General features: G+C 42.5%; 1 protein-coding gene across 2 annotated transcripts in view; it reads left to right on the top strand.

The window, feature by feature from the left end:
• The first annotated feature begins 1381 nt into the window (after positions 1-1381).
• cemip (cell migration inducing hyaluronidase 1) overlaps positions 1382-17799 on the top strand; it is a 57700-nt gene continuing 41282 nt past the window's right edge. For both annotated transcript variants that reach the window (XR_012923771.1, XM_076011349.1), the window contains exons 1-2: positions 1382-1450; positions 8119-8182. The gene's annotated coding sequence lies outside the window, so the exon portion shown is untranslated. The remainder of the gene's footprint in view (positions 1451-8118; positions 8183-17799) is intronic.

The following is a 17799-nucleotide window of genomic DNA, read 5'->3' as shown; positions in this document are numbered from 1 at the left end:
AATATGTCTCCCTTGAGCTTTATTATTTATTTTTTTTTGTCTCTGTGCTTGTGCATTCTGATCTGTACTGAATTGCTACGTTGTGCGACAGGAATAGAATCTCTCCCAGGAAGCTGCAGACCGCCACAGCTGTGCTGAAGCATGTATTCCACACATAGTAACAGACAAACTCACCCGGCCGCATGAAATGACGTAGCAGGTCAAATTTGGACCGCTGGCGTTGGGTTTTGGCAGACACGTATGCATCGAAAAGATTAAGACTCCCCCTAGAGGCAGCGACTGAGAAATCCCTCTGAAAATCTTCCTGGATTCACTCTTGACACGCTGGAACCAAAGGGTGAACGTCATCTCGCTTTTTTCAAATGCGTGCTTTATCTGAATTGTTGAAGTATGATCTGCGTGTGTCAGTGCATGATCGAGTACCTTGGAGTCTTTTTTTTTTTTTTTTTTTTTTGATTGACAGCTGATTAACTGAACCGGATTTGAAGTATGACTGACAAAGCATCAGTAGAAGCATTATTATTATTATTATTATTATTATTATTATTATTATTATTATTATTATTATTATTATTATTATTATTATTATTAGTGGCAGTAGTAGTAGTAGTATTGGTAGTATTTTTTTTTTCATTTTCTAAATCAGCTTCTATAATCTATCCCAGCTGTCTGTTGGGCATTTAACAAAAAGAAGAAGTAATTTATAGTGTTTAGGGCTTTGCGTTAGTTATTAAGACATAAAACGAACTTACTAACAAACAAGTGTCATCAGCAATATTCCAACAATAAGAGTTTTTTTTTTATTATTATTATTATTAGTATTATCATTAATTATATCACAGGGGCATCTCTACATTCCACTCTTATCACATTTGGAATGGACTACTTACAAGTGGCGCCTGAAAGGTGCGTCAGTATCACACAACATGTGGTCACTCCTCAGGATGCCTGAAGGTCAACTCGACTCCAGCTGATATAACATCCTCTCGCCTGGTGTGAATCACATTGTCAACGGCGAAACACGTAGCCCACTTTAATAAAGAATGAACTATTTTAAATTTCCTGGCGGGCTATTTTATTTATGTATTCATTTATTTATTTTATGATATTCTCTGTCATCGTTGTCATCACCGGTTTTTCCTGTGAATTCATCTCGTCATTCATACATTTCACAATTCCATCGAGTTGTTTTCCTTGATGCGAATCCCAAAAAAAAGAAAGAAAAAGAAAGAAAACAAAAAAAACAAAAAAAACGTCGTAACATCGTGAAAGCGCGGGTGGGCGTGTCTTTCCTCCAGCTGAGGTAAATAGAAGCGCCCCAGACTGAACAGCGCCGGGACTGACTGGACGTGTCAGTGCGCTGTCAGTGACACTGTAGCGCAGCAGCAGCAGCAGCAGCAGCAGCAGCAGCGGAGCAGCAGCAGCCGCTAAATCAACCTCCCTCCCGCAGGTCAGTGGATCCCCGTAGGACTATCAAAACGTGTGTGTGTGTCCGTGCGTGTACGTGCGTGCGTGTGTGACAGCGAGCCCTTGCTCTGTGTGGCACCGTCAGCCAGCCACAGGTGCGCGTGCTGCTGTTGGACGAACCCTGATTGCGCCTGCTGGTTCAAGACGCGCGGTTTTGCTTCCAAGCGAATTTTGTCGCTCTGCTGATGCCGGAGGGACTTTCTTCTTCTTCCTTCCCCAAATCACACAGTTATATTGAAGGCAGGCAGGCAGGCAGGCAGACAGACAGACGGACGGACAGACACTCGGTCAGTCAGTCAGTCAGTCGATGTGCTTTGACAGCACCGTCGCGGCGTGTCGCCTCATCTCTCGCAGTGTGCGTGTGTGTGTGTGTGTGTGTGTGTGTGTGTGTGTGTGTGTGTGTGTGTGTGTGCGCGCGCGCGCGCAGACGCGACCGGTGCGTAAAAACGTGTGACCCGCCACAGTGCACACACGCGCCACAGTGAGCGCCGCGCGGCTGTGATCTGATGAGTGTCTGCTGCCGGAGGTGGAACCGCGGCTGTTCCCTCCGTGGCGCTCAAACTCACTGGAAGGCAAACCAACAACGCTAAAAGGGAGCGTGTTTAGTCGGTGAGTATTTATTTATTTATTTATTTATTTATTTTTAAACATTTTTTTTCCCTCAACCCACCGCTTCCAAACAGCCCGGCTGGCTGTCGGCTTCCTCTGCTCTATGAATGGCGCGCACTGTTCAACTTCGGAGTTCCGCGCTCCCGCTGCTTTCGGGTGCCAGCGCAAGCAAGTGCACCGCGCTCCTCCTCCTCCTCCTCCTCCTCCCCCTCTCTGCCTCCTCGCGCGCCGCTACAGAATCCCCCCGTGGAGATGACGGATGAGATGTGTTTGTCGATGTGTGTAGCGTCTGAAACATCTCGTGACAAACGTTAGGAGCCGTTGTAGAAGGTGACAGGAAAAAAAAAACAAAAAACAAAACAAAACAAAACAAAACATGCAGTCAATTTAAATGAAGCAGTTTGTACCGGAAGCAAGGTAGAAAGGTTAATCTGAGGAGAGGGTTTGCATGCAGCCCCATACAACACATGATATATTTTAACACATTCCTCGTGATCATCCCCATACAAACATTTCCCACGTGACCATTAACCCTATTTATTCTGACGCAGCTGTGCATGTTCTCCCAAAAACAATGACCGTCTATTTATTAGATGTGTGTGTGTGTGTGTGTATGTACCTGTGGTGTTGTAGCCGTATCTTTGGACTTGTCCATATTGGCTACGAGAGCTCCCTCGGGCAAACCTGGGTGCCTTATCGATGCTTGGAAGAAGCTGACGTTCTACGTCCACTAACGGGGAACCAAAAATAAAACTAAACTAAACACATCGTCCTCCTGTGCCACACTGGTGATAGTTCCACATACAGATGACGTCAAGGCTTCTTGTAGCGGGCGATTTCTCCCCTCAGACTTTTATTTTCTCGTGACTCCTGGTGGGGACGTCGGCAGTCACAGAGCCCTGCTTTGTGTGTTTGGCTGCAGGACGAGCAGCAGAGGTGCTTGTGGATGGGCTGCTAGACATAATTGTCTGGCCGACTCCACGCTGTCATTCCTGTTGTTCCCTCGTTCCGCCTCCTCCAGGGAGAGTGATATAACGCTGATGATTCCGGCAGGTGTGGCAGTGATAGTAGTAATAATAAGGCCAAAAAAACAAAAAAATCCCGGGACAAAGATGCAGGTGGTTCACTCTGCCTGCGTGAAGACTGGTGACAACAAGCCGAGCAGCCGCAGACTGAAGGCAGTGGGGTTGATCGTTGTGCCGTGGACTTGTGTTGTTCTGTTCTTGATGTTTTGCTGGGAGCAGGTCTTGCAGGGAGGGGCAGGGGTGGCGCCAGTGACTGGGCCTTTATCAGCAGCTCTCTTGCACACACACATGGGGAAATCCTGCTGCAAAACTGCTGCGTGTCAGCGTCACAGGCAAACATGTGTCTAGTTTGTATGTCTCGTTGTTTTGGTTTTTTGAATTTTCTTTGGTTTGTGAATTCAAAACTTCTGTGCTCGCGTTGGATTTTTCGAAATAACGACCTAGTTGCACTGCATAGCAAAGGATCAGCCGTCAACATGCAGTTCTTACTTGTTGTGGCTCATAAAAGAACATGATCTAAATCATCGAAACCTCTTTTAGAACAAAGAGGTTCCAGACCCCATAGATTACTTAAAAAATATTTCACAATTTTATCATTTTGTCTGATTAAATAGAAATATCAAGATTGGTTGGATCAGACTGAATCAAAGAGACACTTTAGGTTGTTTCAGTGTTTTGGAGTTTTGTGACGATATCATAAGCAAATAAAGGTGTTGATCTTTTTTTTTCTCTTTTTTTTTTTATTAAAACAATTGCTGGTAAATAAAACCTGAAACTAAAATTGATGCCTGGTTGTCGCAACCTGAAATAGCCTCAACGCCTTTGTTTTGTTTTGTTGTGTTTCGGTTGCCGAGTCATCAAATGCTGCGTGTGCGGACCTGTCACTGTAAATCCACAAATACCTTGGAAAAGGAAGACTGAGTGAAATAATTCTGCATCCTTAAACCAGGGCATGGCATGAGTGACAAGCTGATGAATTGCTTTTCATTGTGCTGCAGAGGAGATGACGGTTTCATTTTTGTTTACTCGGAATTGTGCAGTGAGAGTGAACGCATTTGACGAAAACAAAGAGCTGCATGATAAAGCCTGCTCGTATAGCCTGCAGTTTAGTTTTATAGTTTTATTCAGTGTTCTTGCCCTGTCGGTAGAATCCCAAACCTCATATCTGGTGCAGCAAAAATTGTGAATGTTGGTATTTTGGCTAATAGCTATGTAACACTGCCAGTGAAATGATTGGACACACTACTACTACGACAATTACTACTTTCTAAAATGTTTTGGCCATTGGGTCCAATGCACTACCCTAATCACATTGATGTTCCGAGTACACAGTTGAAAAAGCTCTTCTGTATAATGAAATCTTGTCATTCTGAGGAGGTTTCAGAACTCATTGCGTAACTACAGCTTGCAGGTTCTGCTTACGGACAAATGCTTTAAAAGTTAATTTTTTTTTTTATAATAAGCTATTTTTCCCCCCAGACCTTGCCAGCTTTTTGGTTACCTAACATTCTATTCCAACAATTCACTGATCAATTTTCTTCTGTCACCGGTTCTCCTGCTCTCAGCATTGTCGGATGGCTGAAGTCTATTCCCGCTGCCTCGGGATGAAGGCGGGGCTACAGGCTGTACAAGCACGTGCATTTTATCGCGGAACAAAATTCAAAATTCTTCTTCTGGCAGATGCGACTGCGGCGACCTTTTCGCGGCATCAGGTTTCCTGTTTAGATGGTGCTTGGTACAAACAGTGGGAAATAACATGTTTTTTTTTACATTTTTATTTTCATTAAATAAAAACAGAGCCAGTTTAGACAGAATACTGCAAAGTCCGAAAAGGTGATAAGGAAGAGTTGTTGAACTGCTGGCAAGACGGCAACAGGAATGTGAGCATTTCTATTCCTGACAAATCAGAAGGTCATCGTGTACCAGGGAAAATATGCAAATATGCAACAACTCACTCTGGCCTGTTGGCCACTCCGACTACTTCCATCTATATATATCTCTCGTTCACTTAATTTTTTTTTCTTATTTCCCTTTCACCCAAATCAGATCTGCTCCAGGTTTCCTCCTACTGGGGAGTTCTTCTTGCTCTGGAGGGTTTCGGTTGGTTTTATCTGGATTGCGCAAAGCACTTTGAGACGCCCTTGGAGGCGACTTGGCGCTTAAAAAATACATATATATCAGGAATGCACCAATACTAGCATTGGGTATTGGTACCGATATAAGGGTTGAGTGCCAATACCGTGACGCAGAGAGCAATTGTATATGTATGCATATGACAATTTTGTTGCATTTGTGTTTGTACTGCAGTGACAGACTTGTGACAGTCATCCCAATGTTAATGTGCATTGGCTTTATTAAGTACTCAGTATTGGTGTCAGTGCATACTGAAATACAAGTACTCGCACTCTACTCGTTCTGTAAAAATATAGATACACGTATGGTAGAATAGAGTGATGTTATTCTGCTGTGTAAACAAGCAGAGGAGTCAACCATTGAAGGGAATGTTTTGTGAAAGCCCTTAAATGTAGTTAAGAATCTAGTCTTTCCCATCTGATCTTGCAAAATGCCATGCAACACACACACACAGACACACACACACACACACACACACACACATTCTTCTGTCGAGGAAACCGTGAGGACGGAGCCACGCTCTCGGGAGCAGAGAGACGTGCAGCAAACTAAACGCAGCCAGCAGGGCTGACGAGCGCGACGGGCATTTTCATCTTTCATTTGGGTTTGGAGAGCTGATGGGTTTCCTCCAGTAAACTGTGGCCTCGGGCTGTTCACCCCATCATCCACGCTGGCGCCGCTCTGCCACATCAGCTGGCTATATGGGTCATATGTGTCCATGTGTGCGTGGTGGTCAACCCAGCCTACCAACCGACATTAGAAAGCCTATGATTTTTTTGTTTCCGTGTGGTGTGTGGTGTGTGTGTGTGCTAACTGATTGTTACGAGAGAGAGAGAGAGAGAGAGAGAGAGAGAGTCCTTGTAGCCAGTCATCAACTCTCATACAATAGGTTGTGAACCTGTTCAAGGCTGTAGTTTACCTGCACTTGATGGGTGACCCAACTGTGAGCCCTCCACTCTCTGTACTATGACCTGAATAACTGCCAATGTAAAACTGCGGTTGAAATGCCTCTGAATAGAAAAAAAACAATGAATGAGAAGAATGAAATGATTTTCAGCTGTGTGAACTAGACGGGCAAAGCACAGGCAGACATCCTCACACTGCAGGCACATCCTCCAGACTTTGCTGGAATCTCAAGGGTCCAATTTAAATCAGAACCCTGTGAGGGAGGATGGGTGTCGTGTGGCTCCAACTTGGTGGAAGTTGGAACGACTACCTGCTTTTCATGAAATGACTTTAGCAGGGTTTTTTTTTTTTTGCAGGCGTTCGGGATCGTCAATACATCCTGCCAGCACATTGCTGGAGCCGAACAAATGGCACCTGTCCACCCCATGAAAACTCATCTGTTCGTCTCAGCCAAGCAGCAATCTTTGCTTGCTTAGAGCACAGGTGGGCAAACTTTTTGACTGGTGGGCCACAATGGGTTCTAAAATTGAATGTCCATTGAGAATGAACAAAAGTGTGTCAACAAAATGTGTCTCTGAAGCCTCACAAGATTTAGCTCTTTATTGAAATGACTCGGAAAACACTAAAGAAATAGATGACAGCTTTTTTTGTTTGTTACTTATTTACTGTTAACATCATTTCTTCAAGTTTGGCGGGACGGATCGAAAAGCTTAATGGGGCCGCATATGTTTTATCTCAGCAAACTGTAAAAAAAACAAAAAAAAAAACTCTGATCACTGTGAAATATTCATAAATAAAATAAAACATACAGGCAGTCAGACGCTGGTGTATATCGTAGACCAGACACTCACGTTGTGTCTCAGAGTCACTGCAGAGAAAACGTGTGCAAACAGTCTGAGCAAACCAATCAGGCCCCAGTTTGAGGATAAATATGTTTTCAAATATTTTGGAACAGAACGTTATTTCCATAACAATCTTTGTCATCCGGCTGCTCTTTGTGGAACGTCTTTGAATGCTTTGGTGCCGTCGGGTCACTGTCTCCTCTCAGAATAGCCTCATCCACGCAGAGAGGAAACCTACCGACCAGGAAACGACGCGTGATGTGTTTGTTATTGCTTCCAGTGCGCGTGAAGCCGCTGCAGGGCTTTTCATGCAAGAGGCTCAGAATGTCTCAGTGGTGATTAGTGAGTTTTAAAGAAGAATCAGAGCAGACGTGGAGCTGTCAACAGAGATAAATGTGAACGCCTGCCCCTCTGGAAGGCCTCTGCAACGCACATCTCAACCCGATGCTGCTGCAGGCAGCCTGCACATAGTGCCGGGGGTCAACGTCAATGCATCCATGGCAGTGTTTTTGTTTAGCTCGTCAGTGTTCCATGCTCCAATGTGCTGTATGTACCTGCTTTACTGTCAAAAAAATAATGCAAAAATAAAGAAGCTATAACAAGCAGCTTAATTGAGCTTTGCATCTTCTCATCTGATGGATTTTGTAGTTCTACTTGTACTAATCTAGCAGAAATGTTCAATAGTTCACATCCATAAAGGAAATTGTGGGAAATTGACAGCACATATTATTTTGTACATGCGAAATGATCTTCCACATTTGTTTGTGTAAACTGTCCATTTGATTTAGGATGCAGTAATATAGTAAGATTCTAATATTACTCTGGCAAGATTATTATGCATAGAATTGGCTTCTTTCTACTCAAAAGCAAGTGTAACGTCTTTAGATGTATTCATCTGCCTCACATGTCCTCCCAGCTGATGGAGTCATTTCTCTTGGCACATGTGAAATTGCATTGTGGCAGTGCAAATTACACCCAGGTTCTTAACTTTACGCTTCTGCTTTAACTGCAAACACATTTTAAGAAGCTCCTCATGTAAAGTGGTCTTTTCGGCAAGACACAGAAAGCAGTGCAAGCGATACACATTTTATGTTGCGGCAACTGACCACAGTTTCTTCTCCGTTGTGTCCTCACAGGTGGTCAGAAGCAGAGGACCTGCAGTACGGACGGTCAGCCACAGCCAAACAGGGACAAGTGAATGTAAGTGTTGCAAAATACTGTTTTAATGTGACTCACCTTTTGCTTTTAGTGTAATACTCTGGTTGTGACGATTAGACTTCACGACTCAACTTCACGGCTCCTAATGAAACCTCATAAGTTATTGCATTAAAAGTAAACATTAAAATCACTCACATCACACAGGAAACACAGTTAATGGCCACACAATGCAGGTTGAAACCAATTATCTGTCATCAAATGCAGTTGGCTTTCATGTCAAAATGTCAAAATGTCCTTACGCTTCAGTCTTTTGCTATGGGGATGAATCTGTAGATGACGAATCTTAAAACAAATGGACTTCCCAAATTCTTGTGAAGTGAGCCTTTAAAATCCCGTAGCGTGTTCTCACACAAGCACTCAGCATTTTGTTTTCATACTTGCTTTGCAGGGAGTTGTTTTTATCCACTTGACTGAGAATCTTTCACGTTCCTCCATGCAAAAATCTCTTCCCACAATCCCTACCTCTGTACCTCTCTAACCTTTTCCTCTCCCACTGCACTCGTGAGGACACAATAGGATTCCCCACACTGTTAATTATTCATGTTGTAAATTGAATTGTTGAGTTTTGTGTTTAGCAGTTTGAGTTTGTGTGTGAGAGAGAGAGAGAGAGAGAGAGAGAGAGAGAGAGAGAGAGAGAGAGAGAGAGAGAGAGAGAGAGAGAGAGAGAGAGAGAGAGAGAGAGAGAGAGAGAGAGAGAGAGAGAGAGAGAGAGAGAGAGAGAGAGAGATTCCCCTCTCAAGGTGAAGAAGTGACACCATGTGATCTTTCCAGATTGTGGCCCACAGAGCACAGCAGCGTGTGTATCTGCATATAGACAGGCTGTGGGAAGAGCGCGCTGTTTGCTTTCAAGGCGCTTCACCTTGAGCCATGTTTTGCCTGGTGGAGGAAAGGCTTTATCCACGGCAGCGGGATTATTATGGAGAAATCACATTGAAGTGATGCGTCCAAAAGTGCAAATATCTCCTCCCGGTGCTTTGATTGCTGAAACGGTTGTGTTGCGTGGCTCAGTTCTTTTACGAGGAGGAGGATTGCGCACACATCTGAAAATAACCTGTACAGAGAGCAGAACAAATTTTTCTATTCGAAATGCCTTCCAGTTTGTCTGATGCTGATTTTCTTTGCCTTTTAAATTCAATACTCTGTCTCAAAGGTGATCACTGAGCCCGTGTTGAACTGCTGCCCCACCACCCGCTGCTGTAAAAAGGGTCTCAAGGTCGCTGTCAGTAATTTGTCACAGTCAAATGCAGGCCTCCACTTATGCAACTCATAATTCACGTTGATATTAAATCAATGGATCGCGTACGCACAGTTTCATGTTTGCAGACAGCGTTTCGAGAAGTAATACTGAATAGATGTGTGCTAGTGTCAGCAGAGAGCGAATCGGCCTGGCTAATTAATCATCTTCCTGTCTCATGGGACTGTTTTATACCGACCCTGTTGCTCGGGGCTGAAATACAACATCAGATTGAGAAAATGCAATGATAATAATCGTAAAAACAGTGTCATCTATGATAATAATAATAATGATGATAATAATAATAATAATAATAATAATATGGTAATGGTAATGAAATCATTGTATTTAGTCGTACCTCTCTTAAAATGACGGTGGTTGAAGAATTTTGAACTGAAAAATGTGAAGTTTGTCCTTTCGCCTAAATAAAATTCCCTCCTGTCAGGCCATTGGAAAACTAAATGGAACCACAATTCCACAATGTTAAAACAGCATCTCGATGTTCTTATCGACACTAATTTGAGATACTTTTACTATAACTAATAGTAATCATGATAACTCAAACGGTCCATATATTGTTTTGCGTTGGGTCTTCATGGTGTTTGGTTCATGTCCAGGGTGGTGCAGGTCCGCCACAGTCCGTCTTGCTCGTTTCAGGTTGCTTGAAGCCTGCTGGCCTGGAATGATGAAAAATTGCTGCCCGTCACCTTCTCCCATAGATAGCTGCCCTACGTTGTGGCTCCGACCTGCCAGATGGTTTGGTATGAGGATGGACTCTGTGGTGGCAGTGTAGAAGTGCACCAACCTTTTGACTGGTTGAACTCTTTTATGATGATAAAGCTTGTCTCATGTCTGTCTCAACTGGCAGGAGACTGTTCACTGCCCATCACTCACTCAAAGTGTCCTCTTGGAACAAAATATGATTCAAAAGCACAAAAAAAAACAACAACCTCGAAATCAAGTCCGTCGTCTTACAGTCGCAGGATTAACCTAGGTCAACTGCACTTGTTCTTGTGATCTTAAAGATGTTCCGCCTCTCATCCGAAACTCAAGAAGCCTTCAGTTCTGAACTGAAGAGGCCTTTCGAGACAACAAACGAATACAAGAGGTAAAAAGGGTAGACGAGACTGATAAAATAACACGGAAGTGGCAAAACAACGGATCATAATAAATCCAGTGATGAGACTCACACTCATAGTTGTTGTTTTTGTTGCCATTACTGTGTTATTATACCTCGGATCTCAAGTGCTTACATGTGTTGACTGAAGAGTCAAGCTGTGTTGGGTTGAAGGTGGCTGAGCGCGCTTTGTTTTGACAATACAACCACAAGAATAATAACTATTTATGGAGCTAAATAGTTCATTTGCAATCATGTTTTCCTTATGAAGCTCCTTCAAAAGATAGAGGTGGTGAAGATGTTTTTCCCTCAGTGAATGCTGCTGTTGACCTTTGCCAGTTCTGCACAGTTACAAAGGGTTTTCTAAACTATTGAACCTCCCTGGGAAGAGCGCAGGTATTTTCCAGCACTGGGGGTGGGGGGGATTGTAATTTATCAGCTGAATGCAATACACTTGGTTTAATTACCCTTGGCTCATTTGACTTTTTCCCAATTAAGGAAATAACAATCACAACGTTGCTCTTAGAGCTTGTGTCGATTTGTGTTCCCATGGCACAGTGGACGGAGCGGCTCTGCTTTGCTTCTTAATAAGCCTCGAGCACCACCACTGCTTACACACAGGTTTAAATAATCTTCTTTTCTGGGCCTGGTCTCCGTCATGACTGACCCACTTAATTAAAGAAATAGAGCTTTAACTGTGTGTGTGTGTGGACAGTAGCATAAACCGTGCTCCGCTGGTTTATTTACAAGCGCTCAGGATGTGAACACCATATTCAGTTGGAACAAGTGTCAGGTTTGCAAGTGTGAATTAAACAAACTCTCTATTGACAATCTCACACGTGACATGAGCAGAGCCGGGGCGTGAGAGGGAGAGTTTGCTTCACAACACTGTTTGACAGAACTCTGAAAGCCTTTTTCTTTCATACACTGGCTGAACCGTTGGTCGACTTTGGTGTTTTTTATGCGGGTGTTGTCTAGCATGTGAGTAAATTTTCAAGAATAGTCTTCCCAACCAAATATTAGTGAAGTATTCTACCTACACCTATATTTTTCTCTCTGATTACTTGTAAAAAAAAATATTCCATCTCCTCCTCCGTCCAAACATAACGCGACATTTTCACTTGAAGTGAGTTGGTCACGTGACCCCGTGCGTCACGTCCGGTGACGCGTAAATGCGAAAGAAGTGTTTCCATGACACTTTTGCGATAAACCTCTAGATCGACACATCTGAAAAACCACCTCGTGAACGTGTAAAAAACCTTATTTGCAATATTTCAACGTTTAGGTGTTTCCAATACAATTTTTTTTTTTATCGCGATATTTAGGTTTTGCCCAATTCTAGGGGTAATGGAAACGCAGCTGTTGATATTCAATAGTCACCACAAAGTTTGGGGCCCCAGATAGAGTTTCTTATGAGTCATTCTTTAAAAAAAAAAAAAAAAGGTGATAGGTTTATTTGGTTGCTGTGCTAGAAAAGTTCCACATTTTATAGAGCTTGGCGTGTCACATGACTCGGTTACGCTGCCATGTTGGCAGGAAAAATGGCACAAAAAAAAAAGTGACGCCAGTCGTGTCGATTTTGAGCTGTGTAAGGATTCTTTCAGACGGACGACAGACGTGCGCTAGAAGGAGTTCTACTGATCAACAGAACTACAAAAAATAATCAGGAACAGGGGAACTTTGTGAGATGGACTGAGACATGGATGTGTGTGAGGGACAGTAATAGACTCTATGCTACACCAGCACTCGCCTGCACAGGTTAGAACAGCCACATTCATAATTCCATTATCACGGTCTGTCCGCATTCTGTGAATGGCGCTCACATGAGCACTATACGCACATACTTCGGAAAGAAAACCTACAATTCAGGCTCTCTGAAGGGCTTGCTTGTAAAGGCCGCCTCTTTAATTACACATGTGCAGCAGGCGGAGTCTTCAATCATCTGGTATCTGAGTTTTACAAGGAGCTTCTTTGAGAAGCTGCCTCAGTCTCTGGATGTTGAGCGTGGCGTGTCAGTTTATGGCAGACTTGCACTTCAAAACAGAATGAATCGCAACAATAACGGACAGCGCTTGCACGTTTTTTTTGTCTTTAAGATGCAGAAGCAGCTAAGAAATATTGTTTGGAGTCAAGTGTTTGTACTTGTTCGTCAGCAGCTGGAAAAGTATTTGTATTCATAATAGAAACATTCCTTTCATACTTCAGTCTTTGGCAGACTCAACTGGCTTTTAAAAACAATGAAAAACAACTCTTTGATACCTAAGTGTTAACCTAACACTGATGCTTTATAGTTCCAATTACGCTGAACAATAATTGACGAAAAATAACTTTTTTGAATAACGTGGTTTTAAAAATGATTGTGCCAAACAAACTTGTAAATGAAGTTGACGTGTATTTGCAATTCCTCAGTCATCTCTCCAAGCCTGGGAGGTGTAACAATACATTTTATTCAAATTTAAAAATAACTCATGAACGTTTTGCAATAGTTTGGCAGGAAGCCAAACATTCGGTTGCACACTGCTTGCAAATAACAGGACAGCGGCCACACTAGAAATCTCACAAACACTTTGCAGACCAGATTCATCCACATCAACGCACCAAACGATGGCAAAAAGATGCAGAATTTCCAACAATGCTTTGGTCTGACCCAATTGTGAAAGTGTCCTTCGATATAAACCACAAAAATGTGAGGCTGAACTCTGTGTTCTGAGCTAAAAAAAAAATCTCTCGTAAAAAACTTGATGTGGCGTGCATTTGCATGCTAACAGATGTGTGTGTGTTTTGCTGCTGGCACGATGTGGCTGATCCTGTTGTGTCGATGAATTTCTGCTTCGGTGCAGGTGAACGTGAAGCAACACAAAAAAAAGAGAGCTGGAAATGAGTGCTGGAGTGGAATTGAAATGTCTCCTAAACTGCTGACACCATTAAATTTGCATCCCCGAGGAATAAATTGACTGAAGCTGAGGGCCTTTCCAGACCATAAAAAACAGAGCTGACTTTATTAACTTTAAAGCCTTAAAAAAAAAATCCCTCTGGATGACAGACAGCTGAAATTGCTGGGGTTCACTATTTAAGACATACAACAATAAATCATTACAATATAGGGAACCTTAAATTCCAAGCTGAGATGTGATATCCAACAGGGATGTTCCCGCTAGCTTGATGGAACACCATTAGCGGAGATGGCGGCTTGAGGTAAACGCAATTTGTCTGTGAAAGTTCTCAGTCGTCCAGGTTGTCGCAGTACTTGAACATTAAGTGAAGGCAACTGAACTGTTTTGGTATGTCTCAAAAAAAAAATAAAAAAAATGGCTGTGCTGGAAAACACATTATCCAGTCCCTGAGGAAGTCATACCATTCAATCTCATCAAACCATTTTCCGGCGTCAACTGAGGCCACTACTTTAAAGTTTAAAGGGTTGTTGTGGTAGGTTTTTTAAGTCAATAATATGGGGTGGACAATCCAGTTTGTTCATTTTAAATCATAGAACATTTCCCAAGCGTTGTTTAGAAAGCATTTTAGCGTTCACATTTATTAATGCGATTGTTCTGTATAAACTGCAGAGGTTTAGGTCTTTGTCTTTTTAAGAAGCAGACTATGCAGGCGTATTGCAGGTTGTATAGAACCTTGCCATCATCATCATATTATATACAGAGTGCAATAATGAAGCCAATTTGTGGTGATTTTGGTTCCTTACAAAATTCCCCTTCACATCCCTTGTGCTCAGGAGCTATATTACTTTGCATACTTTTCAAAGTGAGGGTGATTTGCTCGACGGGGAATTGTGCATGGAGTTAATTAGCAGCATCTTCGTCTATCTCGGGGAAATAGAGATCATCTAAGAACGCTCTCGCTCCTGCTGTGTTGAATTGGGGATTGAGATTAGTAGAAAGAGAAGAAAAAAACGCAAAATTAATCCTAGTAAATTCGCAAAACGGCCAACTTGCTAGCGAGATGATCGTCTTTATCGCCAGAATGAACGACACATGGAGCAAGAACCAAAGGCGCTCAGCAACAGATAAAGTCACGTTAAGTCTGTGATTTAGCACAGTGTTTGAGTTGACCGCTTCGTTCTCTTTGAGCTCACGGCTTCCACCTAAAACTCGACCAAGGTTGTCACCTGTGTGGCCATGAGCTTGAGCCACAGCGGGTCGGTGAGGCGAGGCCGGTTGGAGACGCTGTGAGGTGTTAAATGATGTCTGACACCGCGACGTCATTTAACCAGCACAACAACTCTCGAGCTCTATCATTAGGGTCAAAATGTTGCACAGTGCTGCTCTCAGTGATTCCCACAGAAGTGAGTCAGCGGCACGTTCTGTCACGTTCTTCTTAATAATAATGAAGCTGTCACTTGAGGCAGCTGTGAATTTATTGTCTGAAAGGAGTCAGTTATGAAGCCTCCATTGGGCCGAGTGCCAGACAGTGCCAACCTACATTGAAATGACTCGCAGGAGTAAATAACTAGTTTTATGCTGGTAAAAGACACTCAGTTGTCTCCTCGATGTGTGTTTTTATATATATATATATATATATATATATATATATATATATATATATATATATATAATTGGAATCTTTGTATATTTTGCAGCGTGACAGCAAACAACTAAATGGGCTTAGCTCGCTAAATTATTCTTCATTCCTCAATCGCATCTGCTCCTGCAGCAATGGTGTTCGCTGCGGTAGAAGCGGCCGATATTGCATATTCATTGAGGCAAAATGAGGCAAATGGACAGCACCTGTTCTTTTGCAAATATGCTAGCGCAATCCTCATCCACGATACGTGGGCCAGCTTCCACATTTTCCACATTTCTGCGCGATATTAAGTTTACAATCATTTTGACACTTGCTAGACCACAGTAAGCATCCTTAATCACAGCATCAGGCCCAGTGTGTGTCATAAATGCTGAAATGTACGGTGACTTTTCCCGTGATATTGTAAAGGACAATATCTCTTGACAATGTTTCAAGCATCGTGATCTTTGGCTTCCTTCACTGCCTTGCTATGACGGAAGTGCATAATAACTAAAACGTGCTTTTCAAGGTAGCCAAAGCTCTCACATTGAAACCATTACTCATTCATACTAGTGGTAAACAATGTGTTTTTCCAAGGTTTTCACCAGTATAGGTGTTTAGGTCTTTATTGAAGTGACTCTTAAAAGACTAAAAAGAAAAGATGAAATGCATCTATTTTATGACTTACTTACTATTAATATAATTTCTTCAAGTTCGACCGGCCACATATGGCCCCCAGGCTGTAGTTTGCCCATGGCTGGTCTAGGGCCAAAGACTCTAAAAATGTATAATCCCTCCTCTAATAAAACCTAAATTAGCAATATCATTTAACTTATTGTATGTTTATTATTGGGCATCAAAGAATTTGATATTACTTTAGCCCAAACTGGGTTTTTTTGTTTTGTTTTAAATCTATTTAGAATCATAATTATCTCCATGATTAGATTGTTTAAACATGTTAATGCCCATCGTCCCTCCCAACAATGAGGCTTCAATTTCTGTTTCCTCACTGCGGTGGGGTAGGAGTAACTAGGGCGTGGTTTGGTGGACCATAATGTAGTGGACAAAGACTTTCTTTCTCTGCAGTGCTCATTTCATCCAAAGCTGGAACATCAGTTTCACCTCTAAGCTGTGGGTTTGTCAGAGCAGCTACTTACAACATCTGGTGGGGCTGGACACCTTCCGCAGCTGTCAAAATCAAGATGAAGAGAATGCAAGCATCATTTAATCCTTTAAATAAATGACTTTCATCTGGGAGACGGTCCTTGGATGTCAATGCACTTGATTTGGTGTGCAGGCAGCCAGCAACAGAGTAAAGAGCCACACCTGTAGGGAGTGAGCAGCCCCTCACTACTGATACCTACCAACAGCCTCCAGAGGAAGAGCGCCCAATATGATGGATGCTCCAAGATCATGTGTGACCCCTCAGGTTGTACCTCTTGCTCCAATTACCTCATGAATCTACCTCACAAGTCGAGAGTGATGCAACAGTCTTTGAACCATTGCTTTATAACACACAAGTGGGTCTGCAATACCTGCGAGATGAGAGGGCTTTCATTTGATTAAAAAAAAGAAAAAAAAAAACAACCTCTCATGCTGCAGAATTCACCTTGAAAGTGCTTGTGCTGAAGCGCAGTGTTGTATCCATATGATCTACAGATCCAGAAAATTGTCAACTTAAGAGGCTCACATAGGAACCAGGGGCTTCTCCAAAAGCGTGATTTATCAATTAAATGTTCCCCAACTCTATTAATAACATGCTGTATCAGATCACACCAGCATGTAAAAGTTCAGAATGACCATGGAAACATGTAAGCAGCAACACTGTTATAAACCGCCCTTGCTCCCAATGTGCTGCTCCTTTACCAAACTGTGTGGAATAGAAATGTAATTTCAGCCTATATTCACCTTTGATTCAAATATCACAATTGTATGTAGGGCAATGAGAAATTTAAATTGAAAATAAAAACAATTTTATACATTTTTCTCCGAAATAGGTCATTTCTTTAAATAGAATTTGTTGAGTACATACGTGAGTACAGTAAAGGAAACCAGTGGTGTGAGGTGCAATTAGTGCGCAGTTCACTACTTTTGAAGGAAGTCCTAATTGGATGGCAAGTCAGAGTACCAGAGAGAAACTCTCCAAAAAGAGGAAGTTAGAACCTGCAGAAGAAACAATGTCACTAGGTGACCCCCTCTAGCCAAGTCAGGAAATATCTTGGGCCTTTTGCTTCAGGAATGTTGGAGTGAAACTCTGATCCCAGAGTGTATTAGGGTTCAACATGGATACAGTGTGTGGCTGCCAAATCTAAAAGAACTGGCTTCAGTCTGGGATCCTAGCGGGAAAGGAGGGAGTAAGGTGACTGCAACCTGTTTTCTCAGGTCCAGCGTCGTGCCCCACAAAATTGTTACGCAAGTTTTTGAGATCTGATAGTATCCTTTGAACAGGCGAAATTGGCAACAAAATCAACCGTCTGGTATTTGAAGACTCTCATATCTGCCTGTCACAGCTGCCAGGACACGGTCAGCCTGCCTGAATAACAATTTTCAGGTCAGTCGTTGAAACTTGTGGAAGTTCAGCTTTAATTGACATATTTCCAAAAGTAACTTGACTTTGCCAAGGTGAGCGTACATTTTTCAATAATTTCCTCTCTCAATATGAACATTTGTCAGAATATATGACCCAACGTCCAAGGAAAAGTCCATTTGGGCTAAACTATCAGGATTTCATCA

This window comes from Nelusetta ayraudi, unplaced genomic scaffold (assembly GCF_046127955.1).
Source record: "Nelusetta ayraudi isolate G7.1 ecotype Tasmania unplaced genomic scaffold, CSIRO-AGI_Nayr_v1 ptg000005l, whole genome shotgun sequence".
Lineage (NCBI taxonomy): Eukaryota > Metazoa > Chordata > Actinopteri > Tetraodontiformes > Monacanthidae > Nelusetta > Nelusetta ayraudi.
The sequence above is the reverse complement of the archived record's forward strand: the minus strand, read 5'-3'. Positions and strand labels throughout refer to the sequence as shown.